The sequence below is a fragment of the Zea mays genome, chromosome 4 (genome assembly GCF_902167145.1).
Source record: "Zea mays cultivar B73 chromosome 4, Zm-B73-REFERENCE-NAM-5.0, whole genome shotgun sequence".
Classification (NCBI taxonomy): Eukaryota; Viridiplantae; Streptophyta; class Magnoliopsida; order Poales; family Poaceae; genus Zea; species Zea mays.
Genome location: NC_050099.1, coordinates 36,464,616 through 36,480,260, shown reverse-complemented (window position 1 = coordinate 36,480,260; position 15,645 = coordinate 36,464,616). Strand labels below are relative to the sequence as shown.

Genomic DNA, 15,645 nt, shown 5'->3' with positions numbered 1-15,645 from the left:
TCGAGTTGAAACCCTGTTTACATCGTTCTCACTCCCCCGTTGAATCAACTTGCTCGGGAGAGCAAGTTCCAACAGCCACCTTCACCTACCCCCGCACCCACAAATCTCGCCTCGCCCTGACCTAGCTCGCCTTGTGCTGACTGTCGTCGGCAGTTTCTAGAATGAGAGAAGAAAAAGGTGCGAGATCGATGAGCAGTGCGGTAGTGCCCAGTCGTCGCCGACGGAGCCAAGCAGTGGACCACCATGCCCACATGGGGGCACCCTAGGGGCGAGCTCCTCTAAGACGATGTGGCACGGAGTGCAAGCCGTCTACATCGTCCTCGTCAAGAAGCACCAGCCGAAGCTCGCCGTGCTAGGCGTCCACTTGCACCGCCTACTCTCCAGCAGCAACTGTTGTCGCCGCCGCCTCACCGCGTGGGAACGGGAGCAAAACCCCGTGCTGACGATGTACCTGGCGCGGTGGTGCAACCGTACCCGCACGGCCACCGCCGCGCGTCGTCGAGGCACGCGGCCCCGTCCCTGTCGTGCCGGTCCATGGCCCCACCGTCGTCGTGCGCAGCAAGTACCAATACCATCCCCGTAAGGTGGAGTTCAGCTGCAAGAGCACGCTGGCGCCATCTGCCCTACATCAGAGCCCCTAGTGGCGGTATGAGCCTCGCACTACCTCTCTGCCATCAGGCCTTGCCGTGCAAGGTTCCTTTCTTACTTCCGCTATTTCTGTCAATAGTACTTCTCACAAGGCCTCAGTTCAACCACAACGCATTCTCTAGGTGTTCCTAATGAAGGGAAGAATACAAAGTAGCTAGCAGTTACCTTTATCTAACAAATTTTTGCAAGTGATATATCGACCGTTTGTGCACAACAGAAGAGCAATATTTATTACAACTAATATATTGCATTCAGTCAAGCAGACAACTGAAGATGCTAGAAAATGTTACCTTGAAAAAAATGATCATACCATTACAAGCAAGTATATGGGGGTTTCCTCTCTGAACCTTAAGCTGTAACTCAAATATTTCTCGATCTCAACTCCTATCCTCAAGTCATAATAACTGAGACATGAGTCGTTAATTGGTTTATTACTAGACCATGCATTGTTTGGATGCAAGTATGGATTGTAGATGTGTAACCAAAAACAGGAAAAAATTAAAAAATCCAAAACCAAGATTCTGTCTATCAGTGGATATTACCAAACAAATGGCATCGAACTGCTACAACATACAACCTGCCTAAAGTTCTCCTAAGCATACTTAGCGCTCCATCTGTGCACTCCTAAGTAAAGGGTGAACATTTCAGTTCTGGAACTCAGTTGCATGCTCCGGTAAACCTCATTCTTCAGTACAAAGATTTCCATGTCTATTATGTGATGTTCTAATTATCAATTGTTTGCTATTTGAAAATACTAGAATTTGTTGTGCAATCATGTCTACAAATAATTTGAAATTATCCTGTGCTTTTTTCAATTAACAGAATTTTGATTTTTTAGACTTCTTTTCTAGATGCTAAGTTGAACAATATAGAGTAGTTTTTAGTGCTTGCCTATGTGGTTAATGATACAATATAGGTTTTTCAAGCTCGTATTTTGGATGCATGCTATTGTTACTTTGTTAGTGTGTTCACAGATTTTGTGTTCAGCTATGCAAATAACCACCTCATAGCCTTATGTCATGTCACACCTGTTTTAGAGAATCTGAAGATAGCTTGCCTCACTTCACAGACAAGTATTTTTTTAAGTTTCATGTTTTACCCCATTAAGTCATTGTTTGTCTAAACCATTGCTTAGATGTTGTATGTATGTCTGTTGGATATCTCAATTGTTATGACTGGGGATAATGGAATCACAACCATATGTACTCTCTCGAAACATTCTGCAACTGTTTAACTAGGTGCTGGTGTCTTGCAAAAGCTATGGTCTCTGTACATAGAAGTCACTGATGATTCCTATTTTCAGGTTGCTGCGGAGAAGTTTGTGAGTTTATCTATTCTGATAATGGAACTGTAACCATGGTATATCATGTGAATATTTAAAGGAACTGATAGAGAGGTAAACTTTCTCTCTTTTTCTCTACAGAAGTACCCATTTGTTTAATCATTCTTCATAGTGGTTTTGTTGTACCGGTACAAATTTAAAGTGGCACTTCTAAGTTATATTATTCACACTAACTGCACCACTTTTTTTGAAATCAACAAGAATAGAAACTCATGTTATGGTCTTGTCATTTGATAATAAATTGGGATAGTAGATGAAACCTTGGACAATTGAACCATCCAAAAGAAAGTCACATTTGAGTTGAACCTTGGGTAGTTCAACTGTTCATCTACTGAATCATAATCTGTTTTGAGGTACTAAATCAATCTCCTACTCTACCTAGAATTCTCGTTGATACAATTTCGATTTTGCAGATACAATCAATCTCAAATGAACTTAAGGATAATAAGGGTCAACATGAGATATGTTGTTCTAAAATTGAAACAATAAAGGTTTGAATACTTACATCTTGTTACCTGAACTGAAATGATTTTTACATCTTTTTTGGTCCCATCTTTTATGAATTGACTTAAGTTGTTTTGTAGGGTAAATGGCTTCCAACTCTGTGGATTCATTCGTAACTTTCAAGAAATGGCAGTTGCTCACTACTAACAGCTTATCTACAACCTAATGAAATTCGTTGGTAGTGTCCACTTCATATGTCATAAGTTGAAGGTAGTTACTAATGTGGTAGATAGTGTCAGGTTTTGTGAAAAGGATATAAAAGCTTGTATTTTTTTTGCCTTTGACAAGTCCACCTGCTGATTTCTGGCCTTCCAAGGCAAGATTGATACTTATAATGTTAAAATCTTATTCATCTCGATTAGTTGGTATTTGTGTGTCAATGTTGTACAAGAATTTTGGCATCTATTAGTATGTCAGTTTCATCTATTAGGCCTCTAAATCCTGAATCCATATGCTACTGGGTTATAGATAAGCAGAATGCAGATCCATCCTTTATTGTTATGTTCATAGTTAATTGACCTGGTTCTAGATTAATTTAGTTAAAAACACATTCTTTTTTCAATATATTAGAAGTAACCCATCAAGCTTGACAAACATGAACATAATTGTGGTTAGTGATGGCTAATGATTAGAGATTTATGCACTTGATGATGGACTGCTCAGTACATGGTCAACTTCTAGAAATGATTTGTCTTTTAATCTCCTTGGTTTGTGTGTTAATTATTCTTATCATCGAACTTTTCCATAAGTTTAGCTTGTAACTACTGGTTTATCTGATCTGTAGAGCATAAATATTCTGAAAGCTCACGGTAAAAGCATCAAGGATAGTTACATGCTAAATGGCTATGCACTAAAGACTAAACACAGGCCGTGCAGGTCAAGGAATGCCTATGAGAGTAACTCCTACTAGAATTACTTCTCTTGATTTTAACACTCATAAGACAAAAATGCAAACAGATCCAAGGGAACTTGATAAGATTCGTCAGAGTTATTTGTATTCTATGTTCCAATACTTTAGAATTTGTTTGCCTATTTATGGTAGAATCAACACTATAAATACATAATATTTATATCTTCCTTCATGTTACTTGTTTCTAATTCGTTCAGGCAATAGTCCTCTGTCTTTTTAAATTTTTTGGCTCTAAATTCATTGGTCCTATTTTGATGTCTTAAGTGGTTACCCCTATTACTTGCTCTTGTTGTCGGAGAATCTGACATCAAAGGAGCGAATTGAGAAAATTCTCAAGTCTGGAGCTAATATTGTGTTGACCACTAAGAGAATTAATGTGTGGATCTAATTTCCATTATATTTCGTATTTCTGCAACCACTTCAAAGTTTCAATTTTATTTCAGGTTTTGTGGCATTATTGTCAAGAGTTACAAGTTTTAGGCGCACAATTCACTTTAGACATGTAGACTGCCTAACTAGCGTATCGTTGCTTTAGGAGATTTCTTAGAGGTATATTCTTTCCCCCCACTTTATGCTAGCCTAATGATATGACCAAATAGGGTTTAGAAGATAACCCTATTGGGAAGCTCAAGGTCTATGTCCATGATCTCCTTAGCAAATACAAGAAGCTGCTCCAGAAGGATCCTAGGTGCCTGAACCACATGTTTGATGCTGAGATCTTCATACACCTGTTCTTGTTATCATGGAGTGGGACCTAGACATGATAAGCCGCATGGTGCGGCGCACGTGACGTGGCACGCATCACGGTGCGAGCTGTGGCGAGCAACCACTGTAATCCCTTTTCCTGTTTGGATGTGCCTTGAATCATCTCTGTCGTGGCTAGCTCTGTGCACTCAAGTGAATTTCCTATTGGCAAATGTTGGAGTTAGTGATATAGAGAAATCATAGCAATGCACGAACACCTGTCGTTGATAATTTCTTGGAGTATGTCCCAGATTTTTGGTCTGCTGATGAGCTTGGTAATTTTATTAAAATAGTGAAATACTACAAATCAATGGAGAATATTTTGTAGATCCATTTTTATAATTCATGTACGAGGAGAACTCCAAATATGCATGACATGTGGTTGAAGTTTTTTTTGACGGACGGGCAGTTCTCTTATCTTTTGCGAGCATCTCCTTATCCATGTGGATGAGGAAAGGATTCTTGATTTCTTAAAATCTTTAGGCAAGCTCATCAATCCTACTATGTAGTGCAAGGAATTGGCATTCCCATGTTGTTGCCTTGAAGTTCTTTCATCAGGACACTATGATCAGATATCTCTTGATGATCTTGTCTTTTTGAACTGTGTCATTACTAAGGGTAGACAACTTTGGTGGCTCATGAATGATGAAGAACAACAGGAAGAATGGGGGCAAATAGAAGAACTTTTGAAGGGCATAAACCATCTGACTGATGCTGATCATTTTGCTCTCATGAATGAACTTATGCTTATGTTATCTAAATATCTAAACTATGATGATCTGTGAAAGATCATTCTTAAATTTTTTCATTAACTTTTCTTGTTAAATCTTATATAATATACTATCGTTTTATGGAGTCAACATGTTTTTTGAGATGTTGATTAATATTTGCTACATATTTATCATTGTTTATTTTTTACCAATGACAAATCATGGATACAATCTAATCTTATATATCTTTTAAGGTATATAAACATCTACTTTTAGTGATGCTAATAAAAGTATAGAATACAAATTATTATTTTTGTATGTCAATATATTTTATCATATTGATTCCGTAGCAACGCACGGGCATATACCTAGTCAACTATGAAATACACTAATTTGTTTGAATCTGACGTACCACCGGTACACGTATTTTCGGATTTTCTTTTTTTACCCTTGTTTGTTCAAACATACCAACCAGTACATCAACTGTGCATCTCTAGCAGGCTCGGGCCCAGCCCCGGCGGACGACCTGGTGGCGGCGGCTGAATCGGCACTTGGTGGCGGCGGTGGCTGAATCGACCTAGGCAGTTAGGGTTTCAGACCCTAAACCGCCTCATCCTATATATGGGCACATGGACTTGCCTGGCCGACTGGGCCACCCCCGGCGTGTGGGCCGCCTGGCTGGCTGGGCCAGCCGTCCTCCGGTGCATGGATTGCCGGGCCGAATGGGTCGCGGCTCCTGGTTGGCGCGCCTAGGCCGCCCCGGCCTGGTGGCGCGTGGGCCGCCTGGAGGCCAGATGTGCTGCATATATATTTTTATTTATTTATTTATTTATTCTATGCAGAATTAAGTATTGGTTCTATATTTACTAGTGATGTGTGTCTAAATTTTAACTAATTAGACCCCCTAATGTTATATGCAATTATATATATTTGTCTGTTTTTATTATGAAAAATGCAGACTTGTTGGTGAATTATATTTTTATTTACATTTATAATTCACATATTTTGGCTTTCTTTTATTTTTGCATTCTCTTATGTTTGCATGGAAAACATAGCACATTAATAAGTCGAAACTTAATGGTCTTCATACAAAATAAGGTTGTATTTTTTTTGGAAAAGCATATGGTGATGGAGACCTAAGCACTGGATGCGCTAAATTCTTTATCAAGATTAGTAGCCCAGAGACCGTGTTTTTAGGCCGCATTTGAAATGCCTATCACTATGAGGTCTACATCTTTCGAGATGATTACCTATATGTGCTAACCCAAAAAGATTACAGACCACGCAGGCGTCGTGGGCCGTGGAGCCAAGCTGGACGTTGCGGTCATGCTAACAACTCAAAGAGTTCTTTTAATTAAGTTATACTTACTTAAATGATGAATTCTTGAAAAATATGTGCATATATTTAACTTGGGATTATTCAACACATGATGGAGTTCTAGGCTTTGGTTGCAATAAGTTCTTGGAATTTATTTGCCTCAGACCAAGCTTTTAGACAACATATGTTATTTGTTCATCAGTAAGAGGTCTACATCATATAATCATGATGATTACCTATATGTGTTTTCCCAAGAAGATATGTAGGAGATGTGATTTTGGTTATTCACATTTATGGTGATTACCATTTTATTTTTGAAATTTTGGTCAAGCACAGGGTAGTGGAGACCTAAGCATTGACTGCGGTATGTTCCTTAAATATATCAGCCCAGAGACCATGCTTCTAGGCAACAAAAGTTTTGCCCACTATATGGGGATTATCTACGTTGTGTTCACCAATTTTCAAAAATCTGTTGGTACACTTTAAGTGATACCTGGAATTCTCCAACATATGCATATATGAAATATTTTGTGGCAATATTACAACATCACACGGAAATGGTTATGCCATTTGGAGGATAATTATTTAATAGAGTATGATGAACTCGCTTATGGGCTTAATTATCCTCAGTGTTCATTGGATATCAAGATCATTTTTGCATTATATGGGATTCACCTCTTCACTTTGGAAGACATGTGATGCTTTCTTTCTCTTATTGTTCTTATAAAAAGAACTTATGTGCTTTTGCGACTTGATGTGCTAGCGCAAAATGAATAGCAAAGGAAATCATAAGACATGTGGACTTATGAGTATGTGTCTACATTATGTTGTAGACTAAACTTTTTATTCATATATTTTTGCTTGAAGTTGAATTGTTGCATACTATCATCGTTATTCTCCATTTACTCCAAACACATAATGAATAATATGATGAACTTCTTTTGAAGCCTCATCATTAATGCCAATGTTTTGTGGCACCTCTTGTGAGGTTCATAGTGTTTAGAATAATGTTGAGAACAACATTTGGTTCGCTGGATTGACACTATTATCAATCTATGAACCCGACTGATCAATGCGAATACAACAAGAAACAGATATATAAGCACATTAAAAGAGAACGACAATGAGTATGACAAACTCGTTTGTCGTTACACTATACATGATGTAGTGTTGTATGCCAAAGCATCTAATCTTGTATATTAAATCCCTAATAGATGCAAACTACTCATGAAAGCTAAGTAGGAAGTGTACTTCAATCTTCATTCTGACATGATACTGGTGGTTGGTTGTTTAAATCGTGGTTAATACTGAATCACGTAACACCACTTCTCCTTTTGTGAGAAGACCACTCTGTTAGATGATTTGCTTTTGAGTACTATTCAAATGATGCATAAGATTTGATATAATCCCATTATTATTGATATTGTAATATGTTCAAACTCATATGAATTTGAGTTAAACAAACTCATCGATTGGAGTTGATCACTCATATGATCTGAGTTGAACAAGCTCATCGGTTAGAGTAGAACAAACTCGTCAAGGGAGTTGAAGACTCATTGATTTGAGTTGTGCAAACTTGTATGGGGATTCTTCCAATTGAGGAAGAAACATGCAATGTGGAGAATTGAACCACAAACTCTATAAGTGGGGAAACAAAATATTCTGATATTCCTTTGGAAAGAGGAAAGAATATTTTAACAATCGCTTCGTGCAAAATTATGATATGTTAATATAAAGTCCCCTTTGGTAATGGATGTATCAAGAATGTGTTGATATATCATAATTTTATTTTACCAAATTATAGAGATATCCACATAATTTCTATCATGGGCAAACAAAAGGTGATAGTGATGAATATTGCATGTGTTTCTCAGAAACATTTCTTATGGACTGTATTTTATATACATCCTCTCGTACAATGTGAGTTTGTTAAACTTTTCATGTGATGATACTTATCATGCTGGGTACGATTGAATTGGTCATCCCATTGTTGGGATGAAATGAAAAGTTATGGACAATTATATTGGTCATTTCTTCTCATAACATGGATACTTAATGAGTATCATCGGGAATGAGATTTTAAGTCCCTCTTATTTTAAAATGTGATATGAATTGGCTAAGTTCTTTGAATTGTTTCAAAAGAACAAGTGTGGTCCATTACAAAGATGGTATGGACATTGAAGGCTTTATATGGTTCTTTGGTGCATCTATATGATGATTTGAAGTGTGTCCTTCGGACAACACGTGACCATTAAGTAAGAATGTCTTAAGCTTGAGCACATTAGCCTCCACACTACTGAATTTACCAAATGTGCTTACAATAATGATTGTTTGTCTTGATATTAAAAAATAAATCCATAATGGATGTGATGAATCTGTGATAGATTAAAAAATTTCAGATCGTTAATGACCATCAATAATGAATTGTCATTTCCAACTAGTTATTGTTGGAGTCAGGTAATTTTATACGCTCCTGACGGGTGATTAACTACATGTACTAAATGTACAAGTTCCCCTATAGTTTTAGTACATGGGAATCCATGAAAGATTTCCCATGCGTAAATTGGGTATGTTCCCAATCTCACCACCGCAGCGTACATGTATGGGCACATAGAAAACTGGGGATCTATGTGAGAATTCATTCTCCGTCGATCATTAAGTTTTAGAATCTCTTCATGAGAATCTATTTACGGCCCGTACGCTAGCTTGAATCATGAGCTTTTCCAGGCATTAGGGGGAGATTTCATGTACCAAAAAGAATGCCAGGAACTTATAATGAACGCAGTAAGCATTCAGGCTCAGAATCACGTACTAAAACTGAACCTTTAGGTTCGAATGATTTGCAAGAAGTTGCAAATTGACTGATATGTGCACTACTATGAGGTGTCACTCAAATTAATCCTATGTGGAAGTGCCAGAAAGAGTGGTTACATGGAAAACCACTTAACTCCTGTAATGCCCTGAATTGGGGGGGGGGGGTATAAATTTTCTTCTCCGATACTCACCAAATTCAGGCGTTACTCTCTTTTCTCTTGCTGTTTCGCTCCATCTTCCAAATTTCAAAGCAGTATAGAGACCGGTGTCCGTGTCACGTGTAAACAAAAAACCTAAGTTGACATGGATGTTGCATCATGCCGAAGTATATTTCTTTTATCTGATGTCGTGTCTAATCGCGCGTTCGTCTCGTTTCGTTTTTTTATTCACAATTTAATTTTGATTAGAGGTTAGTGTGAGCACTGGGTTTTCGACCTAGCCCGCGGTCCCACATGGTCCGTGGCCCGACCCGGCCCGGCCCCTGGCGCCCTCCCCCCCATGCATGCGCCCCCTCTTCATATCTCAATTTCTTTTCCTGCGCAGCAACTTCCCTCTCCCTCTCTTCCACCTCCCTTGCCCTAGGTGTGATCCGGTGGACGGTTGTCGTCGGTCGTCGAGCCCTGAGGTGAGCTTCCCCTTCCCTCTCCTCTCTCCCTCTTTCCCCTTTTCTCTCCTTGCGCGCGGCCCTCCCTGCGTGCGGCTCCTCGACGGCCCCCCTGTGCAACCCTCCTGGCGGCTCCCTATGCACGGCCCTCCCCGGCAACCTCCCTGCGCGCGACCCTCCCCGGCGGCCCTCCCTACGGGCTCTCCCCGGCGGCCCCCTACGCTCGGCTCCCCGATGGCCCCTGCGCACGGCCCCGTCTGGCTCCCGGCGCGCAGCCCCGCCCGGCCTGCGCGTGCGGCCCCTCGGGCGCGGCTGTCCAGCCCCCGGTGCGGTGGTCCGGCCCTAGCGCGGCCATGGCGTGGCCTTGTAGCGTGGCTCGGCGCGTCCCCGTGAGCGCAGTCCTGTTCCCACGCGCGCAGCCCAAGCGAATTTAGTTTAATTTATGTGCTGCGTCGCGCGATGATCCATTTTAAATTCAGATTTATTAGTGTGCTACGTCGCGTGCTTCATCGCACGACGGTTCATTTTAATTTCAGGTTATTTAATGTGTTGCATCGCACGTTTTGTCGCGCGATGTTTCATTTTAAATTCAGTTTAAGTGGCGTATGCCGTCATGCGTTTTATCGCGCGACGCTTTATGTTATTTTCATATTTAATTCAATTGTTTCGTGGCGCGCTCCATCGCGCGACGATTCATTTAATTTCAGCTTAGTCTAAGTGTTGCGTCACGCGCTTCACCGCGCGACGACTCATTTTATTTTTAGCTTAGTTCATGCGTGTTGTTGCGTGTCTCGTCGCACGACAACTCGTCCCAATTTTTAGTTTAGTTCGCGTGTGCCGTCGTGCGCTTCGCCGCACGACAATCCTTTTAAATTTACCTGGAGTTGTTTATAATAATTAAGCGCGTAGCGTAACTTTATTCTATGCATAACGCGATTGTCAAATTAATATGGTTATGTTTAGACAAGTATTTTAATCCATAGCTGCTTAACATAATCGCATTTCGACCCTAGCCTCGACCGTTGTTTTCTCTTTCTCGCATAGTCGTAGGTGCGAGCCCTGCGCCAAGCGTCTGCTTATTTGTTGTATTCTACTGCGTGGTGTATTGTTCTTTTTATATTAAGTTTATGGAATGTATGTTTAAACTCGTATAGATAACGGTCCGATGACAGAGTCCGAAGGAGTTTTAGGTGAAGACCCTGAGGAGCAGATGGTTGATGAAGGCAAGTGTCCCTTGATCCATCTATGTCATACTCATTTTATAATTCACTCCCCGCATTTACACAATTCATACCTAAGGATTGACTAGCTTTGTTTATCATGTCCTTGTTTACCTATGTGGGTTGGGTTATTTTGGTTTAGCTCTATGCTAGTGCTTCACCCTAATCAATGAACATGATAAGATTATTTATGATACATTGTTTTCCCTCTTGATTATGATGGTGATATTGTGACATTTAAGGGGACTCGAGCAGTTTCTCGAGTGCCTCTCCGTAAGGACTGGTTCATTAGATGACCACCCGGGAAAACAGTACAACCATGAGGGTGGTATGGGACGCCCTTAGCTGAATACTTTGATGAACTGAGGTGTAGTTCACTTTGTCGTCGTACCGTCAATAGGTCTCGGTGTATGTGGCTCGCTCTGCCGATGGTGGTTTTCCCCTTGGGGAGGAGTGCGGTACATTTAGGAAACATAACGGGCGACTACAAGCTCAGGGAATCTTTGTAAAGGCTACGTAGTGAAACCTTGCATATTCACCTTGGTAGTGTTTAAGGGTTTGATAAACCCGAGGCAAAAAGGAATCACGGCTCGTGAGTAAAGTGTGCAACCTCTGCAGAGTGTTATGAAACCGATATATCAGCCGTGCTCGCGGTTATGAGCGGCCTTGGGAGCTTCATTGATTAGAGACACATTGATCAGAGATGCTTTGTTCACAGATGATGATGAGGATAATGCTGGTTTCTATTATGATTATGATTATGATTATGATTATGATTATGATTTCAGGTATTCTTTCCATTTGGAAGGAGTACTTTTGGGTTAACAACTTGTGTTAATGCTAAAATATGGCTCTCTACTAGTAATAATTACCTGACCAACTAAAAGCAATTGCTTGACCTTAACCCCACATAAAGCTAGTCCACTACAACCAAACGGGACAATTGTTGAGTATGTTGATGTGTACTCACCCTTGCTTTACACACCAAACCCCCCAGGTTGTCCACATTGCAACCACTGCTCAGGAGAATATGAAGTTGTGGTGGGGGACTTCCAGGAGTTTCAAGAGTATGATGAGTTCTAGGCGTGGGTTAGCGGCAAACCCCTAGTCAGCTGCCTGTGAAGGCCGTGTTTAGCCACGTTTCATTTTCGCACTTTGATAATTGTTAATGACTATGTGGATGTCTTAGACATCATGATGTAATTGAAAGGGAAATAGGGTTTAACCTTTTCCCATAAATAATTTTGGTGGTTGAATGCCCAACACAAATAATTGGACTAACTAGTTTGCTCTAGATCATATATACTACAGGTGCATAAAGGTTCAACAAAACCAATAAAAAGATTAAAGGAAGGGTTCAAAAAGAAAGGAGCAAAAGAAACCCAAGTGTGCCCGGGTCTGGCGCACCGGACTATCCTGTGTGCCACCGGATAGTGTCCGGTGCACCAGGACTGTACCACTCTGAACTGGCCACCTTCGGGTTTCTCTAGCGTCGCTCCGCTATAATTCACCGGACTGTCCGGTGTGACAGCGGAGCAACGGCTCTTCGGCGCAACAGTTGACTGCACAGTGCCCCTGACAGCGCTACAGTTCGCGGTACAAGTTAGAGCAGAGGTCAGAGGCGCACCAGACAAGGAACAGTGCATGTCCGGTGCGGCACCGGACTGTCCGGTGCCACCAGAAATCAGCGCTCCAACGATCGACTGCGTTAGAACCCTAACGGTTGGGTGATGTGGCTGGCGCACCGGACAGTGTCTGGTGGCGCACCGGACTGTCCGGTACGCCCATCGACAGCATCCACCCCCAACGGTTGCTTTGGTGGTTGGGGGCTATAAATACCCCCCAACCACGTCCACTCCAACCATCCAAGCATTCACAACAGTGCATTCAATACAAGAGCAATACACTTCACTCCAAGACACAAATCAAAGTCCCCAATTCAACTCTAGTGCTTTAGGACTTGTGAGAGGATCGTTCTTATGTTTTCTTGTTGCTCTTGTTTGCTTGATTGGCTTTCTTCTTCTTCATTCTTGTTCTCAAGACACTTGTAATCAAAGCAAGAGACACCAAGTGTGTGGTGGTCCTTGTGAGGGTCTAAGTGACCCGATTGATTAAGGAGAAAGCCCACTCGGTCTAAGTGACCGTTTGAGAGAGGGAAAGGGTTGAAAGAGACCCAGTCTTTTTGACCACCTCAATGGGGACTAGGTTCTTTAGAACCGAACCTCGGTAAAACAAATCACTGTGTCGTCCGCTTTATTTCTTGGTTGATTTGTTTTCCCCCTCTCTCTCAGACTCAGATTTTATTCTAACGCTAACCCCGGCTTGTAGTGTGTTTAAAGTTGTAAATTTCAGTTTCCACCTATCCACCCCCCTCTAGGCGACTTTCAATTGGTATCAAAGCCTGGTACTTCATTTAGAGTCTAACCACTCGAAGTGATGTCGGGAGGATCCACCAAGAGGGAGATGGAAATGGCAACAAGCCACGGGAAGGCTCCATCAAGGGAGTCCGGCACCAAAGGAAGGGAGGAATCACCTCCCCGCGTCAAGTCGCACCGGAGTGGCGACAAGAAGAAGAAAATGATGAAAGTGGTTTGCTACGAAACCGATTATTCGTTGCCCTCCACCTCGGGATCCGACGCCGCGTCCGTCACTTCTAAGCGCCATGAGCGCAAGAAGTTTAGTAAGATCGCCTTATGCTATCCCCGTATTTCAAAGCGCGCTCCTTTACTTTCCGTCCCATGGGCAAACCACTGGTTTTTGATGGTGAAGATTATTCTATGTGGAGTGTTAAAATGAAAGGTCATCTAACCTCACTCCACAAAAGAATATGGGATGTTGTTGAGTATGGAGCGCAGGTACCACAGGTGGGGGATAAGGACTATGACTCGGATGATGTCGCCCAAATACGACACTTTAACTCCCAAGCAACTACTATACTCCTCGCCTCTTTAAGTCGAGAGGAGTATAACAAAGTGCATGGGTTGGAGACCGCCAAACAAATTTGGGACGTCCTCAAGGCGGCGCACGAAGGGGACGAGGTGACCAAGATCACCAAACGGGAGACGATCGAGGGGTAGCTCAGTCAATTCGTCCTCAACCAAGGAGAGGAGCCACAAGCCATGTACAACGGGCTCAAGACCTTGGTGAATCAAGTGCGCAACCTCGGGAGCATAAAATGGGATGACCATGAAATGGTCAAGGTTATTCTTGGATCACTCGTATTTCATAATCCTACTCAAGTTCAATTAATACGTGGCGATCCTAGATATAAGCTAATGTCTCCCGAGAAAGTTATAGGAAAGTTTGTGAGCTTTGAATTGATGATCAAAGGCTCCAAACAAATTGTCAACTTGGAGCAAGGCGGCACCTCCACGCCCAAGGTGCAACCCGTCGCATTCAAAGCGACGGAGGAGAAGAAAGAAGAGTCTACATCAAGTAGGCTCCCCATCGACGCCTCCAAGCTCGACAACGAGGAGATGGTGCTCATCATCAAGAGCTTTCGCCAAATCCTCAAGCAAAGAAGGGGGAAGGACTACAAACCCCGCTCCAAGAGGTTGTGCTACAAATGTGATAAGCCCGGTCATTTTATCGCTAAATTCTCTATGTCTAGTGATAGTGATAGGGACAACGCCAAGAAGGGGAGGAAGAAGAAAAAAAAGAAGTACTACAAGAAGAAGGGCGGCGATGCCCACGTGTGTCGGGAATGGGACTCCAACATGAGCTCCACTGACTCCTCCTCCGACGAGGATGCCGCAAACATCGCCATCAACAAAGGACTTCTTTTCCCCAACGTCGGCCACAAGTGCTTCATGGCAAAGGACGGCAAGAAGAACAAGGTACAAATTAGAACCAATCCCAAGTATACTACTTCTAGTGATGAGGGTAGTTCTAGTGAAGATGAAGATGACTTGCTTAGTCTTTTTCCAACCTTAACATGCAATAGAAAGAAAAATTAAATGAATTCATAAGTGCTATTCATGAGAAAGATGAACTCTTGGACAACCAAGAGGAATTCCTTATTAAGGAAAATAAAAAGCATGTTAAGGTGAAAAATGCTTATGCTCAGGAAGTAGAGAAAAATGAAAACTTGTCTAAAGAGCTTAGCATATGTCATGATTCAATTACCAATCTTAGAAATGATAATGCTAGTTTAATTGCTAAAATTGATAAATTGAATGAATCCATTTCTAGCCTTAGAACTGAGAATGATAATTTAATTTCTAAGGCTAAAGACTTGAATGTTTGCAATGATTCTATTTCCAGACTTAGAAATGAGAATGTTATCTTACATGCTAAGATTGATGAACTAAAATCTTGCAAACCCTCTACATCTACTGTTGAACATATTGTTATTTGTACTAGATGTAGAGACATTAATGTTGATGCTATTCATGATCACCTTGCTTTAATTAAACAATAAAATGATCATATAGCTCAACTTACTGCTAAAATCAATGAGCATGAGATAGAGAATGAGAAATTTAAATTTGCTAGAAGCATGCTCTATAGTGGGAGACGCCCTGGGATTAAGGATGACATTGGTTTCCAACAGGGAAGCAATGTCAAGCTTAATACCCCTAAAAGACTGTCTAATTTTGTTAAGGGGAAGGCTCCCATGGTTCAGGATAACGAGGGCTATATTTTATATCCTGCTGGTTATCCCGAACACAAAATTAGGAGAATTCATGCTAAGAAAACTTATTCTGTTTCTCACCATGCATTTATGTATAAGAATGAGGCATCTAGCTCTAGGCATTCTACTCATATTAAAATGCCTAAAAAGAAAACTCCTACTGCATCAAATGATCATAATGTTTCATTCAAAACTTTT

At 41.4% G+C, this 15,645-nt stretch overlaps 1 long non-coding RNA gene across 1 annotated transcript; it reads left to right on the top strand.

The window, feature by feature from the left end:
- The first annotated feature begins 360 nt into the window (after nucleotides 1–360).
- Nucleotides 361–3,659, top strand: LOC109946016 (uncharacterized). Its single transcript, XR_002269061.2, has 4 exons — nucleotides 361–2,044; nucleotides 2,404–2,481; nucleotides 2,575–2,704; nucleotides 3,279–3,659. It is a non-coding gene; the product is annotated as an uncharacterized lncRNA (long non-coding RNA).
- The last annotated feature ends 11,986 nt before the right edge of the window (nucleotides 3,660–15,645 follow it).